General features: G+C 37.1%; 1 protein-coding gene across 1 annotated transcript in view; it reads left to right on the plus strand.

Annotated features, from left to right (window-relative positions):
• Window positions 1-13,795, plus strand: part of LOC128688798 (nephrin-like) — a 625,489-nt gene that overhangs the window by 168,565 nt on the left and 443,129 nt on the right. The window lies entirely within an intron of this gene.

Consider the following 13,795-nt stretch of genomic DNA (forward strand, 5'->3'; position numbering starts at 1 on the left):
CTCTCTCTCTCTATTTCTTTAAATCAGCTCTTTTTAAAACCTTTCCATTGTTATTGTTAAGAGACATACAGATAGGGAACAGTATGAATTTGGGGTCGTCTGTGGACCAGCGATTTCATTTGGTTAACTGACTTTATTTCGTTGATGTCATTATGCTGTACAAACATGTTAATTACTCGAATCATCCTAGGAATAAATAATCTCACATGCAAGCGCATGGCCTCTTATACCATAGTGGTCCAGTTTGTGGAGTAGGATGCCGTGGTCTACTGTGTCAAAAGCTTTTCTTAGGTCAATAAAAATTCCTATCGGATATTCCTTATTTTCCAATGCTGTGTAAAGCAGATCTAGCATTTTTACAGTTGCATCATTAGTGCTTTTATTTTTCCTGAATCCAAATTGGCAGGGGTTGAGTATGTTTTGTGCCGTTATAAATGAATATAGTCTCCTGTGCACGAGTTTCTCGAAGATTTTGGATAGCAATGGTAAGTTTGATATTGGCCTATAGTTGTTTAAGTCTGTAGGGTCACCACCTTTATGTATTGGTGTAACCCTTGCTGTCTTGAGTAGTTTCGGGAAAGTGCTAGTTTCTAGTGACTTGTTAAAAAGTAATGAAATAGCATGCGAAAGGACATGGGCCGCTCGCTTGTACAATAATGGTGGGGCATGAGACAGATTCCCTGAGTTATTTTTAAGTGACTATAATCGCGGTGACTTCGGTGGGCTCAGTTGGTACAAGATAGAAGGAATTTGGGAAATTTCCATCTAGGTAGTCCCCGGCACGGGCATTGGTACGTGGGATTTTACTGGCAAAATTAGGTCCTATGGTTGAGAAGAAGTCGTTTATCTTGTTAGCTGTGTCAGTGGGATGTAGTGGTGTTTCATGAGCTTTAGTTAGGACAATATTCTTGTTTTTTTTCAGTTTGTGGGTCCCCAGAATCTGGGAAAGTGTTTTCCAGGTCTTTTTTATATCTCCTCTTGTGTCAGTGAATCTGCTGGAGTAGTACAGTTGTTTGGCTTTCTTTATTACTTTGGTGAGAACTGATGAATAGTGTTTAAGAATATCTTTGTGTATTAAGCCCTGTCTATATTGCTTTTCATATTGGTGTTTCTTATCAATGGATTTCAGAATGCTGCTGGTTAGCCATGGGCAACCGAGCCGTTTATTCGTGATCTGTTTCGTTTTTATAGGACAATGTTTGTTGTATAGTCTAAGTAATTTCTTAAGAAAAATGTCCGTCCGATCGTCAGTACCATTGGCCTTGGAGAATTCTGTAGGCCAGTCAACAGTCTCTAGGTCTGCTGTGAAATTCCTTATTGAGGCTTCGTCATGGAGGCTAAATGAAACTTTGTTGTATTCGAGTGGTGGCTTACTAATGTTTGTTAAGAGGAAGGTTGGGTAGTGGTCAGTAGTGCTGTCTGTGATTATCCCTGATTTAAGGGGGGGCTAGTATATTGGTCCATATGTGGTCTATTATGGGTGCACTTGTCTCAGTGAGCCTGGTTGGTTTAGTTATTGTTGGTATGAGAAGTGTGTTGTTCATATTGTTGATGAAATCAGTTACAGGCTAATCATCTTGTAAGCCAAGGTTGATATTGAAGTCTCCAGCTAAGAGAAGGTGGTGCTTGTTCATTTGTCTGTTTGTTATTAGTGCCTTTAATTTCTCACTGAAATTTGGGATGTTTGTGTGAGGTATCCGGTAAATGGCACCGATTGTTTAAGGGTTTTTTTACAGTAAAATTAGCAAAAATGTATTCCCCATATTCATCACTAAAGCAAGTGGTGCTAATACAAGATAATAGATTGCAGTACCACCCCAACTTGGTATGGTCTGCAGTTGTGGATTGCTGTGTATCATGGTAGAGGGTAGATATCTATTGTGTCCTGCTTAAGCCAGGTCTCAGTAAGAATAATGCAGGAGAAGGGTGTCTTAACGACTCAAGGAGTGCCAAGAGGTCATCATAGTGTTTGCTTAAGGACCTGATGTTGTAGTTAAGAACTGATAGACTTTTAGCACTGTTTAGGATAGTGGTGGCTTGTGATGCTGTGTAATAAAGACAGTTACTTTCCAGTAGGTTTTGATTGTGTGTTACATTATGGAGGTTTATATCAGAGTCGACGTGATCATTCATCTTCTAGGTTTAAATTGTGGTTATTTACATCCTGAATTGTGTGTCGAGTTCTAGTATTGATATCTGTAGTAGTGGGAAGCTTGGACAAGTATATAGGTAAAGCACTTTGGTCATATAGAGTATAGTCACTAAAAAACATAATGAAGTTGATGTTGTCTGTGTGTTGTGCTAGAATGAACTAAAGTACAACTAGGTATAAACTAAAAATATAAAAATACAAATTAAAAATAGCACCAGACTCTCACTTGTAATTGCACTAAGGTCTAATATAATGAATTTGGTGTTGTCTATGTATTGAGCTAGAATGAGCTTAAGTACAACTAGGTTTAATCTAATAATATAAAAAATGCTAGTTTAAAATGGCACAAGACTCTCACTTGTAATTGCACTAAGGTCTAATATAAGTTGTTAACAATAACTAGAGTATAACTAAATTTAAATTGACAAGACAAAATACACAAGTTAAGGTAGCAAAAGAAAAAAAAATGGCAATGACTTGGTTATAATATGATAGTAAGATGGTACACAGGATAATATTAAAGTTGGAGTTGAATATACAAGCTTAAAAATTGGTAACAAAAGGTTAAGAAAAGTAAAGTAAAGTTGGGTGATAAAGTCTACAATAGAATAGGGCAATTATAAAAAATTATATAATAAAATTGGGTAATGAACTTCACAAATAAAAGGGCAATAATAAAAAGTTTAAAATAGATTGGGCAATAAAGTATTGGTAAAATTGGGCAAGTATAAGATTGGGTAATTAACTCAAGACTAGAATAGTGCAATAATAAGATGAAAAGTTTACAATAAAGTTGGGCACTAAAATATAAAATAAAAATGAGCAATAATAAAAAGTTTACAATAAGGTTGGTCAATATAGTTTACAGTAAAATTGGGCAATAATAGAGATTTTAAGATAAAATTGGGCGATAGAGTATTTCTTAAAGTAAGGTAGAATAACTGAGGACAAGCTATGGTTTACCTGGAGAGTTTACCTGGAGAGAGTTCCGGGGGTCAACGCCCCCGCGGCCCGGTCTGTGACCAGGCCTCCTTAGGTCAGTGTCCCAGGATGCGACCCACACCAGTCGACTAACACCCAGGTACCCATTTTACTGATGGGGAACATAGACAACAGGTGGAAAGAAACACGTCCAATGTTTCTACTCTGGCTGGGAATCGAACCCAGGCCCTCACCGTGTGAAGCGAGAGCGTTAACCACCAGGCCACCAGAGCTTAGTTTCAATTAAAATAAGATAGAACAATGAAGTGGTAAGATGTAAAAAAGGAGAGAGATTCTGTAGATATTAAACACAATTAAGACTATGAGGTAGAATGGTCATTGAATACAACAGTGACATTCAAAAGTAGTTGGGGTATTGGAAATTTTTGGGGGGAACAAAGTTTATGGCAGTATAACAATAATGGTGGACAGTGGGTATTATCTGCACCTTATTTATTTATTTATTTATTTATTTTAAAATGATACAGAGAAGTACAAAAGAATACAGTTAAATGCAGGATGCCCCTTGTTAGCAGAGCATTATGGGCAGCTTAAAATTAACTTAAGATTAACTAAGCAATGATATATCCAGTGGTACAAAAATTATTGTAAAACAGATAACAATTTAGTACAAATGAGTATTACAAAGACAGAACATATGGTCATTTACTGTGTTGCTGTGTAATCAGTATATTGGAGTATTCTGTTAAGTAATGAAGTTAAATAGTAACAAAGTTTGATTGGGTCACAGGTTGACATTTATGAGATACAATAATGAGACATATATGAGATACAATTTATGAGATACAATTATTCAGTATTTATTTAGTTGTGGGTGAGTAAGTGATTCTCGAAAAGATACTTGAATTTATAAATAGACAGTGTTTCTTTTATATTCACAGGTAATGAATTCCAGATTTTAGGGCCTTTTATGTGCATTGAGTTTTTGCATAGCGTGCGATGGACACAGATCTGTCTTGTGTTATGGTCATGTGTTCTGTTGAGGTTGGTAAGGAGATGTTTGAGGGGAGGGTTTATGTCAGACTTAAGTGTTCTATGTATGTAGTAGGTGCAGTAATAAGTATGGATGTTTTGTATTGCGAGTAGGTTTAGAGTTTTGAATATTGGTGGAGTGTGCTGTCTGTATTGGGAATTTGTTATCATTCTGACTGCAGCCTTTTGTTGGGTGATTAGTGGTCTGAGATGGTTAATTGTTGTTGAGCCCTATGCACAAATTCCATATGTGAGATAGGGGTAAATAAGTGAGTGATACAGGGCCAGGAGGGCTGACTGTGGAACATAGTACCGTATCTTCGATAGTATGCCTACGGTCTTGGAAATTTTTTTGGAAGTTTGTTGTACATGTGTTTGAAATTTGAGTCTATTATCAAGGTGGATTCCTAAGAATTTTCTCTCTGTGAGTTTTGTGATAGGTGATCCATTTATCATTATGTTAAGAGACACATCTGCAGCTCTGTTACCAAACTGAATGTAGTAGGTTTTGTCAATGTTTAGAGTAAGTTTGTTGGTCCTCATCCAGGTTGATATTTTCTGTAATTCGGTATTTACAGTATTGGCTAGCATGACTGGGCTCGGGTGAGAGTAGACGTATGTAGTGTCATCTGCAAATAGTGTGGGCTTGAATAGTTGCGATGCATTTGGTAGATCATTTATGTATATGAGAAAGAGAAGAGGGCCAAGGACACTTCCCTGTGGGACACCAACTGTAATTGACTGTGCGGAAGAGTTTGCCCCATTTGTGTACACATATTGGCTTCTGTTGCTGAGGTAAAACTTGAGGTAGTTGAGGGAGTGCCCTCTTATACCATAGTGTGACAATTTTATGTGGAGCAAGTCATGGTCAACTGTATCAAAAGCTTTACGTAAGTCAATGAAGATCCCCAGTGGGACTTCTTTTTTCTCTATTGCTGTATAAATATGTTCAAGCATGTGGATAATAGCATCATTAGTATTTTTATTAGGCCTGAACCCATACTGACAGGGGTTGAGTATGTTGTGGGAGATGAGGTAGGAATAGATACGCTTATGGATTAATTTTTCAAAGATTTTAGAGAGAGGGTGTAAGCTGGATATTGGCCTATAGTTATTCAACTCTGTTTGGTCTCCTCCTTTATGGATCGGGGTGACCCTTGCTATTTTGAGAACTGTAGGAAAGGTAGAGGATTCAATGGATTTGTTAAAGAGTGTTGCAATGATTGGTGATAGCACCTGTGACACTTTTTTGTATATAATGGGTGGTAAGGTATTTAAATCTCCTGTCTTGTTTTTTAGTTTGTTGATAATAAGGGAGACTTCAGTTCGGTTAGTCGGAGCTAGGAACAGTGTGTTCGGTAGTGAGGTAGTCATTGGGTGGGGTATCTGAGCTTGGGATTTTATTGGCAAGGTTTTTTCCTATAGTGGAGAAGAAATCATTGAGTCTGTTTGCTGTTTCAGTAGGTGGGAATTGGGGTTCATCTGGTTTTAATTCAATTTCGCTATTTCGTGTTATCTTTTAAGTTCCTAGTATTTCTGATAGGATTTTCCAGGTCGTTTTTATGTCACCTCGTAAGTTGGATAATCTGTTTTCATAATACAATTTTTTATCCCTTCTTATTAGGCTGGTTAGGATTGACGAGTAACGTTTTGTTTGGTCTCTGGCTATGTGGCCCATTCTGTACTGTTTTTCGTATAGGTGCTTTGTATTTATGGATTTGAGGATACTGGGTGTTAGCCAGGGACTGTTCAGTCTCTTTGCAGTCATTTGTTTAGTTTTTTTAGGGCAGTGCTTGTTATAGAGGTATTGGGTCTTTTTTAGAAAATTATTAATACATTCGTCAATATCTGTATAGATTTCGAGCTCAGTGTGCCAGTCAATGTTTGTCACTGCTTCTGTGAAGTTGTTGATAGCTGCCTCACTGTGAAGTCTGAAAGTGACTTTAGTAGTGTCTAGGGGTAATTTGCCAAGGTTTGTTATGAGGAAGGTAGGGTAATGGTCTGTGGTATTATCTGTGATTATGCCTGATCTTAAGGGGAATATGGTGTTGGTCCAGATGTGGTCTAGTAGGGAAACACTAGTCTCTGTAACTCTTGTAGGTTTTGTTACTGTTGGTAGCAACAAGCAGTTACTCATAGTGTTTGTGAATTCAGTAACATGTGGGTCTTGGTCTTGTAGGAGATTTATATTGAAGTCACCTGAGAGTAGCAAGTGATCTTTGTTCATGCGTGCATCAGTTATCATACTTCCTAGGTTGTCACTAAAACGGTTAATGTTTGACTGTGGTACTCTGTAGATGTTTATCACTGTGAGAGGTTTTTGTAGGTATTTGGATTTGAATTTAGCTATTATATATTCCAAATGTTCATCCCTTGTGCAAGTATTAGTGATACATTCTAGTTGGTCTGAGTAGTATATAGCTGTGCCACCCCCTTGTTGATCTGGCCTACAATTGTGTATGGCTGTGTAACCAAGAATGGCATAGACATCTGTAGTATCTGGCTTTAGCCAGGTTTTGGTGAGAGTAATGATGGACATATTGGCATGCAGGGAATTTAGTAATGCTATGAGGTCATCGTAATGTTTGCTTAGAAATCTGATATTATAGTTAAAGAGAGTTATGTTATTGTTGGCTCTGAGATGTGCCTTTGATTGTTCTGCTGTGTAGTAATTACAGTTGCTGTTTGATTCATTTAAGTTATTAGATTAGAGGTTAGTATCAGGACCAATGCTTGTTATCATAAGATTTATAGTGAATCTATAGTTAGAATTAAGTACAAGACAAAGTAAATATTCTAAAGCTATAAAATAGCACCTGAATTATTTTAACAAATGTAAAATATATGAGCTAAGGTAGCTCTTTAAAGCTAAAATGAATGAGGCAATATAAAAGGGACTAAAATAATTTATGGTGAACAAAAAAGTGGTAATCAAATAAATGAATATAATGGCAAAATAATGAACTTATTACACTTTAGCACCTGAGAATAGCACCTTGATTATTTTAACAATTGTGACTATATGAACTAAGGTAGTTATATAAAGCTAAAATAAAAGAGAAAAAATATAAGGGACTAAATTAAGTAATGGCAAGCAAAGTTAAAATGACAGATAGTCACTATGATATAATATTAATTTGGGAGTAAGATCTGATTTTTTATATATAATAAGTTGAGCAATATATTGTACTATAAAAAGTAAAAAAATAATATGAGGTAGTTGGTACTAGTTAGCAAAAGATAGTTAAAGGCTTTGAACAGTGATATAATTGAAATATACACTAATTGCACACACAATATAGTCACTAAGATATGAAAATAATCTTAGAGTAGGACTTATAATATAAACTTATAATATAAACTTATAATATAAAAATACAAATTAAAATGGTACTTTCAATTGCACTAGGGTCTGATATAGGTTGTTAACAAGATCAAGAGTATAACTAGATTTAAATTGACAAAATAAATTTCACAAATTAAAGTACCAAAAGAATAATAAGTAAAAATAACAATGGCAATGACTTGGTTATAATGTGATAGTAAGATTGTAGACAGGTACACAGGTACACAGGTACACAGGTACACAGGTACAAAGGATAATATAAAGGTTGGAGTTGAATGTACAAACTTGAAAATTTGGCAACGAAATGTTATGGGAAGTATAAAATAATGATTAATGTACAAAAGTAAAATTGACTGGTAGTAAATATGGTGTTTAATAAAATTTTAGTAAGTAATAATGATTACAAAAAAAGTGAAAAAGTAATGCTTATTTCATTCAATATTGCACTGGTAGTTATACTAGAGGTTATATGGCAGTACAAGGTATTTAAGAGTACTCTAAGATAGTAAATGTGGTATTAAAACAGGTTATGGTAATTAGATAAGTAATGGTAATTAAATGATGTCAAAAATGTTAAGAGTAAATTGTACTGATAGTAAAAATGGTAATTAATTATTAATTTTAGTAAGTAATATCAATTAATAGTATTTAAAAAAATATGAGGTAGTAATATGGACAGAGAAAGTATCACTTCAGCTAATATTTAAGCAAACAATAGTAAATAATAAAATTACATAAGGTGACTTATGCTTACTAGTAAAATCACATAATGAAATAGTTGATTATTTAATTACTAAGAGATTGTACTATGAAATTTGAACAATAATGGAGCAAAACATACACTACACTACGTAGGCTTTTAGGTTGGACATTGTTTAGTTATTCTCTGTAAGATCAGTATACCTGAGAAATCGTGATAGATCATTCTCGTTCGTGATTGTGTACAGTTGACCTACATTCGTTTTCCTAACTAGAATTTTCCCATCCCGTGTGAAGCATTGGTGTATTGTGTCATTATTCTCCCGCTTAAGTTTCCTGACTCTATACAGGAGGTTCTGACGTTTTTTGGTAATACACTCGTTTATGTATACCTCTTTCTTTACTTTAATAGATGCAATTATTAACCTGGCTTCCTTTATTTCTGACTCTGGTACTGTAACTTTTGCTTGGTCCTTAATGATCTGGAGAGTAATTTCTTTACTGTTCGTTTGGTTCATATCACTGGGAAAAAGTGGACTGTTAACTATTACTGCGTCCGATAGTTTATCTTGTTCAGTTTTATCTTCTTGGAGAGCAAAGTAGTCACTGAACTGGTTATCTAAGTTGTTCTTCCATTCTTTTACTGCTGCTTCAACCTTTGTATTAAGAGATATTATTTGTTCTGTATGGCTATCTATGACTGTTTGGATGGTTTTGCCATAGTTAGTCATTCCTGGTGTTGATAACTTTTGTTCAAGACTGAGGATTTTGTTCTCGAGTTGTGTCATTCTGGTGTCTTGTTTTGTTAACGTTTCTCGAAGATTCATATTTTCAATAACTAATGTGGAGATGCATGACTTTAGGGTATATGGATCGTTGGTCATACCTTACTCTGAGTCTGTTAATTCAGCCTCACTTAGGAAAGATTTAAGGTCATGTTCTGTAGAGATGAAGTATCTCTTCCCAGTGGGCTGTTTCCTAACTGCGATTTTCCCGTCCCTTACAAAGCACTGGTGGATTTTGGGCATAGCGTAATTTTCTTAGCCGATAAAGGAGGTTTTATCTTGTTTTGGTAAGGCATCATTGACGTAAACATCAGTTTTCATAGAAATGGATGTTTTTGGTAGGTTGTTTCTTTGTAGGCTAGTTTGGAATTTTAATAGCACTGTTTTTTTTACCCACTTGGTAGCCCATCAGTTTGCAATCCTTCAGGTCATCACTACGTATGTTAAGGCGAAGGTGATCCTTGATAAGCTGTAGGGTGGTCTCCATGCAGGTTTCTTGGGTGACTGTGGGTGGGAGATGTTTGCTATTAACTACAACAGCGTCAGATAGCTGTTGTTGGTCATTATGGTCTTGGAAGTTGGTTATGACATTGGCAAGTTGTTGGTCCACTCTTGATCTTTCCTCTATAATGTTGGTAGTAAGCATTGTGACTTGGTCTTCTAGACTGTTGATGGTGTCTACGGACTGGGTGTGGGTGTTGCTTTGTTGCTCCAGGAAGAAGCGCATTGCTATTTAAGCCAAAATCACACGTGCATCTACCTTGTCTGGTACCTATCTCCAGTACACCAGGGAGGAATGAAGGGCAGCTGCTAGCTTCATGCAGTCCCAAATTTCAAGAAAATACGGAGAACTTGCCCGTCATTATATGTTTGCTCGCATAGGCTTGGAGACCCTTGGCTCATGGGGAACGAATGCATCTAAATTCTTTAAAGAGCTAGGCAAAAGACTCTTCAGGGTAACTAAGGATTCTAGGGCAGTTAGTTTTCTGTTTCAGAGACTCAGCACTGCTGTTCAGAGAAGTAATGCCTGTTGTATCTTGCGTACGTGCCCCAGTTTTGAGGAACTGGATAAGATTTTCGCATTGCAATCAGGGCCACCACGTAGTAGTATGTACTAGATGTTTTTCTCAAACCTCATTTTTTTGTATATGCCATATTTATACCAGCAAAATATCTTTTAAATATTTGTGGCATTTTATGTAATAAAATATACCTATTGGTAAAAAACAGTGAAAAGATGGGGTGGTAGGGGAAGTGCAATATTTAAATGGATTCAGGAAGAAATCCAAATATACTTCCTCGAAGCCTTTTCTCTACTTCTCCGAGGTTATGTGTCCTACAATTTGCACCAAAAGCAGACCACATCATATATATATATACATATATATATATATATATATATATACATATATATATATAAATATATATATATATACATCTATATATATAAATATACATATATATATATAAATATATATATATATACATATATATATAAATATATATATATACATATATATATAAATATATATATATATATATATATGTATATATATATATATATATATATATATATATATATATATATATATATATATATATATATATATATATATATATATATATATATATATATATATATATATATATATATTAATGTAAAAATTTATAATTTTGTACCAAAAGGATCTTAGAAAACGTACCTAAGCTTATTATAAGAAGCTCAGTTTAATTTAGCCTAATCCAATTAAATATATTTTAGATAAGTTTACAATAATTTAATAATAAACAAACACAAAGAAATATATTTTTTCGTTTGTGGGGTTTTCAAGGTCCCATGTACTCAGTGTCCTCTCACATATATTGGTCAAACAGGTAAACCTCTGGAAACCAGAATAGCCCAACATAAATTCTCAGTCAGGACAGGAGTCGATCGCTGTCTTTAGCCAAGTTAGCTCCTGTAATCACCCACCTGGAATTTACCTGGAGAGAGTTCCGGGGGTCAACGCCCCCGCGGCCCGGTCTGTGACCAGGCCTCCTGGTGGATCAGAGCCTGATCAACCAGGCTGTTACTGCTGGCTGCACGCAGTCTAACGTACGAGCCACAGCCCAGCTGGTCAGGTACCGACTTTAGGTGTTTGTCCAGTGCCTGCTTGAAGACAGCCAGGGGTCTATCGGTAATCCCCCTTATGTATGTTGGGAGGCAGTTGAACAGTCTTGGGCCCCTGACACTTATTGTATTGTCTCTTAACGTGCTAGTGACACCCCTGCTTTTCATTGGGGGATGTCGCATCGTCTGCCGAGTCTTTTGCTTTCGTTGTGAGTGATTTTCGTGTGCAAGTTCGGTACTAGTCCCTCTAGGACTTTCCAGGTGTATATAATCATGTCTCTCTCCCGCCTGCGTTCCAGGGAGTACAGGTTCAGAAACTTCAAGCACTCCCAATAATTGAGGTGTTTTATCTCTGTTATGCGTGCAGTGAAGGTTCTCTGTACATTTTCTAGGTCAGCAATTTCACCTGCCTTGAAAGGTGTTGTTAGTGTGCAGCAATATTCCAGCCTAGATAGAACAAGCGACTTGAAGACTGTCATCATGGGCTTGGCATCACTAGTTTTGAAGGTTCTCATTATCCATCCTGTCATTTTTCTAGCAGATGCGATTGATACAATGTTATGGTCCTTGAAGGTGAGATCCTCCGACATGATCACTCCCAAGTCTTTGACGTTGGTTTTTCGCTTTATTTTTTGGAAGGAATTTGTTTTGTACTCCGATGAAGTTTTAATTTTCTCGTGTTTACCATATCGGAGTAATTGAAATTTCTCATCGTTGAACTTCATATTGTTTTCTGCAGCCCACTGAAAGATTTGGTTTATGTCCTCCTGGAGCCTTGCAGTGTCTGCAATGGAAGACACTGTCATGCAGATTCGGGTGTCATCTGCAAAGGAAGACACGGTGCTGTGGCTGACATCCTTGTCTATGTCAGATATGAGGATGAGAAACAAGATGGGAGCGAGTACTGTGCCTTGTGGAACAGAGCTTTTCACCGTAGCCGCCTCAGACTTTACTCTGTTGACTACTACTCTTTGTGTTCTGTTTGTTAGGAAATTATAAATCCATCTACCAACTTTTCCTGTTATTCCTTTAGCACGCATTTTGTGCGCTATTACACCATGGTCACACTTGTCGAAGGCTTTTGCAAAGTCTGTATATATTATATCTGCATTCTTTTTGTCTTCTAGTGCATCTAGGACCTTGTCGTAGTGATCCAGTAACTGAGACAGACAGGAGCGACCTGCTCTAAACCCATGTTGCCCTGGGTTGTGTAATTGATGGGTATCTAGATGGGTGGCGATCTTGCTTCTTAGGATCCTTTCAAAGATTTTTATGATATGGGATGTTAGTGCTATCGGTCTGTAGTTCTTTGCTGTTGCTTTACTGCCCCCTTTGTGGAGTTTTTAGTAACTGTGGGACGACCCCCGTGTCCATGCTCCCTCTCCATAGGATGGCAAAAGCTCGTGATAGGGTCTTCTTGCAGTTCTTGATGAACACGGATTTCCATGAGTCTGGCCCTGGGGCAGAGTGCATGGGCATGTCATTTATCGCCTGTTCGAAGTCATTTGGTGTCAGGAAAATATCAGATAGGCTTGTGTTAACCAAATTCTGTGGCTCTCTGATAAAAAAATCATTTTGATCTTCGACTCTCAGTCTGGTTAGCGGCTTGCTAAAAACTAAGTCATATTGGGACTTAAGTAGCTCACTCATTTCCTTGCTGTCATCTGTGTAGGACCCATCTTGTTTAAGTAGGGGCACAATACTGGATGTTGTTCTCGACTTTGATTTGGCATAAGAAAAGAAATACTTTGGGTTTCTTTCGATTTCATTTATGGCTTTAAGTTCTTCCTGCGATTCCTGACTCCTATAAGATTCCTTTAGTTCAAGTTCGATGTTTGCTATTTCTCTGACCAGTGTCTCCCTACGCATTTCAGATATGTTGGCCTCTTTTAGCCGCTCTGTTATTCTTTTCCGTCGCCTGTAAAGGGAGCACCTGTCTCTTTCTATTTTACATCTACCCCTCCTTTTTCTTAAAGGAATAAGCCTTGAGCATACATCGAGTGCCACCGAGTTAATCTGCTCTAGGCATAAGTTGGGGTCTGTGTTGCTTAGTCTACCTTCCCAGCTTATACCGCTTAGGACTTGATTTACTTGGTCCCTCTTTATGTTGTTGTTATTGAAGTTGAATTTGGTGAGGGCTCCCTCGTGACTAATCTCATTTTGTCGGTGTGGGGCTCCGCGCATACATGTCTGAGCCTCGATTATATTGTGATCTGAGTATATTGTTTTTGATATGGTGACATTTCGTATCAGATCTTCATTGTTAGTGAAGATGAGGTCCAGTGTATTCTCCAGTCTAGTAGGTTGTATTATTTGCTATTTTAAGTTGAATTATGTGCAGAGATTTAAAGCTCGTGTGAGTATGAGTTCTCGTCAGAGCTGCCTCCTGGTGTTATCCCTGCAACAACATTATTTGCTATATTCCTCCATTTTAGGTGCCTCAAGTTGAAATCCCCCAAGAGCAAGATGTTTGGGGCAGGAGCTGGCAGATTTTCCAGACAGTGGTCAATTTTTGACAGCTGTTCCTGGAATTGCTGGGACGTTGCATCCGGAGGCTTGTAGACTACCACAATGACTAGGTTTTGGTTCTCGATCTTTACTGCTAAAACTTCCACTACATCATTTGAGGCATTAAGCAGTAATGTGCAAACAAATGACTCTGCGATATACAGGCCAACCCCCACCCCCCCACCCCCCACCCCCCGTTTTGCCTGTTCACTCTGTCACAT

This window comes from Cherax quadricarinatus, chromosome 16 (genome assembly GCF_038502225.1).
Source record: "Cherax quadricarinatus isolate ZL_2023a chromosome 16, ASM3850222v1, whole genome shotgun sequence".
In the NCBI taxonomy this organism is placed as follows: Eukaryota; Metazoa; Arthropoda; class Malacostraca; order Decapoda; family Parastacidae; genus Cherax; species Cherax quadricarinatus.